Source organism: Rutidosis leptorrhynchoides, chromosome 6, assembly GCF_046630445.1.
Source record: "Rutidosis leptorrhynchoides isolate AG116_Rl617_1_P2 chromosome 6, CSIRO_AGI_Rlap_v1, whole genome shotgun sequence".
NCBI lineage: Eukaryota > Viridiplantae > Streptophyta > Magnoliopsida > Asterales > Asteraceae > Rutidosis > Rutidosis leptorrhynchoides.
Genome location: NC_092338.1, coordinates 366849243 through 366854267, shown reverse-complemented (window position 1 = coordinate 366854267; position 5025 = coordinate 366849243). Strand labels below are relative to the sequence as shown.

Genomic DNA, 5025 nt, shown 5'->3' with positions numbered 1-5025 from the left:
GTAAGAATTCGATCCAAAAACGTCTTCATTTTACTGTAATAATTTTGTTTTTGAAAAAAATATCTTCGTGACTGAAAATTTGAGAAAAACAGGATTAAATGATGAAATTAACGCTTGAAACTTTTAAGAAGTTATCTAGTGATGATCGTAAAACAATCTATAAACTCAATTTTGATTGATAAACATCGAAACAAAAACGCGCCAAATCAGAATTGACTTTTTGAAGAACAACGAAAAGTTTGACTCAATGAATTCGTGTGATCTGTGTATTGTAAATCCGTTTTTATGATTAACGAAGCTTATATGATTGTTTAAGAACCTAAATCACTAATCAGATTGATCTAATTAGCTCTAGAACTCACAGATGATCTCAAATTTGACAAACTTTGACTTGAAACCCTAAGAACTCATGAATCTGTGATTTTAACAACGAATCAGAAGCTGAGATCGATCAACATCAGTTGTTCTGCTCTGATACCACGTGTAATTACCTGAATTATAGCTTCAATTTGTTGTTTGAATGATGAATGATGCTTAGAACTAGAGAGAGAAAGCTTGGGGTTCTAGAGAGAGAGTGAGATCTGTAAAACTGAAATTGTTATTGATTGATAACTAGAACATTCCACTTGCTCTCTTGAACATGGTTAGGAGCATCAATCCCTAACAATGAGGGTGTGTGGGTATTTATAGACACAATACCCACTCCCTTTACAATTAAGTCCTAGCACAAATTCTATACATTTTAATATAATAAATTGAGACTTAACACACAAACACACTTTTTACGCTTTTGCTCAACACGACAAGACCTAATTACGATATGTTCTTCAATTTTTGGCAAAACTGAACCTACAATTTTAATCCGTCATTCATATATATTTTTTATATATATGGTACGATTTATTCTCCTATATTTTGTTTTAGTTTTACAACTCTCAATTCTAACATGTAGGTTACCCTTTTTTTTGTTATTTGTTTATTTTCCTTGTTCTGTATTCCTAGAATCTTTGTTGTTCGATGCAAGCTTAGTTAGTTTTAGTTTTAGTTTGAGCTCGGTTTATTTGGTTGTATGTTCTTCGAGAATTCAACTTTTGTTGAAGTTCTCGATATGTTCTTCGAGAATTCAACTTTTGTTGAAGTTCTCGATTGATTTATCTAAGTTTTTAGTTTTTTTCGCTGAAAAAAATGTAACTTATTCTTTTAGATAGTGGCGCGTGGATAATTATTATGTTTTGTTAAAGGTCCATATCAATTCCGAAATCACTTATTTCAGCAACGAGAGATCGGAAGTAAAACTCATAAGTTTATTCCATTATGCTTTGTTGATCATAAATTTTAGGTGGAGATCCATTTATAAATGATTGTCTAATTTCATATATTGAGAAATATGTGTTATATTGTATTAGCAATGATGTAATCGTTGATGAATTTTATCGTATGAAACCACATTGACAAAATTAAAAGTTGCGTTAGTATTTTGTAAATTGAATATACGATATTTTGTATTAATGATATGCTTTTGTTTAATGATGTTTGTAATGACTCGATCAAATCCGACCCGACTCGACCTGAACTGGCACATTCACTTTTTCGTTTGAGTAAGTTATCGAAAAAAATTTTTTATAACCCCATTAATTTACGATCCTAGATTCGCTACTGGTTATGTACACAACCAACATACTTTATAGCAAGGTTGCAAAATTCGCTATTCGGGGATTAATCGGTCGGGACTTTGAAAGGATTAATCGGTAATTCGAGGATTAATCGGAGATTAATCGGATTGTACTGTATACATTTAAATATTAAATTTTAAAAATTATATGTGTAACTATAGAAAAAAAACCATAAATATAAATATAAATTATAACATAACTGTCTAAAATTTTTCATTTTGCTTCAAAACTATAACATTTTAGTTTAAATTCATGTTAAAATGTTAACCATTTTTTATTTGACTGACTTTGATTACCAAATTCGATTTTGATCCATCAATTGACGTTGACCGTTTAATTAAACGGATTTTTAAAAATCGAAACGGATTGCTCCTAAAAATGACTAATCGGGGATTAGTCGGCGAGTAAACGGGTTTTTTACAACACTGATTTATAGTGTTGTACGTACCGTAAAGCATGTTGGTTGTATACATAACAAAAAATAATTGTGTACATATCACTCCCCTTAACATAGTCACCTTGAGGGAAAACAAAGTCAACTCATATGTTAATTACACTGCATGCTAATAGTATTATTATATTTTAAACATCATCTGGACAAGTTTAATTTAAGAGTTAATTCATGCACGATCTAATATTTTTTTATATCTACCTATCCATATAAAGGCCCAGTTAATTCATCAATCAGCCCTTAAATCCTTAAATAACAAGTACCTTTTAACTATTGATGATTCATCTACTTATACACATCCTATTCATCTTCATAATTACCTCATTTTTTTCTTCCAAAGAACCTACATGTTAGTGACCTTCCTTCCATGGCACCCTCGTTTCATCACCGTCAGCTCCGTCTATTGATTTTCATAAATTGTCTATTCTAATTTGATTTTAATGTTGTTTCTATGCTTCTTTCAAGTTTACCCATCCGTTGATTTTGGTAACATATTAAGTTAAAGTTGTTTTAGATTTTTATGTATCTCTGATAAAAATTTTCGGATTTCATTATTTCATAAACTTCTAATTTAGTTTTAATGTTGTGTTCTAATTTGTTTTTTCCGTTGTTTATACAGGTTTACAAGTAAGATTGTAGGTCTTCTTCTTCAACTGGATATCATAGGTATTCTCCAGTTTAGAATTATACGATGTATTTCCTTTTTAATTATATTTTTTAAATAGTTTGTCTTTGTTAAACTTAGATACTCTGTATAATTGCTTACATTAGTTGTATGTATTACTTTTTCGACCCACAATCTATGTTTTTTTTTGTTTTTTTTTTTTGAAAGGCAATAAATTTTATTATATTAATGAAACACTAGCAAGATGCTAGGAGGTACAAAAGACTTCAACTCGAAATTAAACACGAAAACAACATTCCTAAAGCTCTCACTCAAAGTGACCTAAACACGATTTTTAACTCGAAATGGTCTAAACATGAAATTTAACTCGAATTGGCCTAAATCCGAAATTTAACTCGAATTGGCCTAAATCCGAAATTTAACTCAAATTGGCCTAAACACGAATCTATGTTAATTGGCTAGGGATTTTTAAGACGATATTTCTGCAAAAAGAGACAATCAACCTAAATCATGAAGGTGGGTAAAGTTGTTAATGATCCATCGACTAAAATGTTCAGGAAGAAGTGGCAGCCAAAGAAGGCATATTTTAATTTTTTAGATGTTCTTTTTTTTTTTTTACAATATGTAAACTGATTGTATTTTTCTGTTTGAAGGATGTGATTGCCTGTTGTTGGATACTTATTTTAATGGATGATCATTTGCCTAATTATTAATCGTTTGTTTCTTTAAAAGTAATTTATAATTATAATATTAAGTGGCAAGGGATGTATGGAAGAGTTGTTTTAGTTACTCTATTACTCTTGCTAACAATAGACTTTATTGGGTGGTTTTTTTTAATGGTGAGAGATAGACAATAACCCATGATTTGGTGAGTATTTGGATTTTGAATTATTGAGCTTCTGTTTTCAGTAGTTGATGATACTATAATCTCTTTATACATCATAGTGCTTTTTTTCGTTGGGTGGTTTTGTGAGAAGTAAATATAAGAACTATATGATAGTTCAGATGAGGTTTGTGAAACTTTTAACGCATGTTTTATTGCTTCATCTTATATATCATTCTTTTCCAATACCGTGTACATGTATATTGTATATACAAAGCTGTTTTGTGGTGTTGATGTGCGATGTGTATTGTGCAGATGGTTTAGATGGCGTTTAAACTGCCCCGGGGTTGCAACTTATGACCATTCTAAAACAAGCAGGCATCAACATTTACTTCAGGGCTGTGCATATGCATAGCCAAATACTACCTAGTACTACTAATATAAATGATATGGTGTTATACAGCATACTATTATAGAACTCAATCATTATATTTAGTAATTTTTTTTCGGCTTGAAATACGTAAAGTCATATAGAAACGAAGATGTTTTAAAAAAGAAAATGTCACCAATTATATTAACCTTTGAGGGAGAACGTGTTGGGTATTAATTGAAGATGTTAAATGAAGAAAAAAAAAAAGAGGTGCTTCTCCCGATCGCGAAGTTCAAAAAACAGGAAAACATGAACAACTGCAATTTGGCCTCAAATTGCGGTGGTTTTTTGCGGTGGGCTCTCGGTAGCGAGAATAGGGTCGCGGTCGCGAGATTCTGTCTTGCAGGCCAAGTCGACAGATTTTGTTTCATTTTATCGTTTTGTCCTATAAATACATATTCATTGTAACCTGTAAAGTGTGCACTAAAATAATATAGAAAATTCTTTGGTTTGCGCCCGTGGAGTAAACCTTTTTCCATGTTTGGAGTTGGGATATAACCACGTTAAATCCCGTGTCGTTATGCTTTTATTTATTGTATCGCTTATTTGTTTGTTGTATATGGGTTATGTGATTGCGGTAAATCACATGTTCTTGTTAGGGTCCACTACCGAATTTCTAACAAGTGGTATCAGAGCTTAAGGTTTGAAGACCAGGCACAACAGCGATTTAAAGCAGGTATACGATTGGTTGATGATTTCGGGTATCATCAAGAGAAGAAACGACAGTTAAGGTTTTGTATTTTGCAACATATATCAAGATCTAGAAATTTAGTTGATCCCGGTGAACTTAGGGTATGTCTATGTACCCAGTAAGTTGATCACATCATAGTTTGTCTGATTCTAAAATATTATGATGTAATCGGGACTTGGTTTCATTATGATGGTGATTGTTCGCGAAGGGTTACTGTAACATTCCGTCTTTTTCCGTTTACTTTCCATTATACTATTTTAAAGTCCATTATATAATTATAACATCTCCCATTAATATGCGTTTTAAAATATTTCGTTTAGGTAATTTGATGT

The 5025-nt window shown here is 31.3% G+C and overlaps 1 long non-coding RNA gene across 2 annotated transcripts; it reads left to right on the top strand.

The window, feature by feature from the left end:
* Window positions 1-2362: 2362 nt before the first annotated feature.
* On the top strand, window positions 2363-4186 carry LOC139851296 (uncharacterized). 2 transcript variants are annotated; one of them, XR_011760587.1, is made up of 3 exons: window positions 2363-2610; window positions 2744-2790; window positions 3888-4186. It is a non-coding gene; the product is annotated as an uncharacterized lncRNA (long non-coding RNA). The 2 variants fall into 2 exon arrangements; XR_011760586.1 differs by lacking the exon at window positions 3888-4186 and adding an exon at window positions 3212-3426.
* Window positions 4187-5025: the final 839 nt, after the last annotated feature.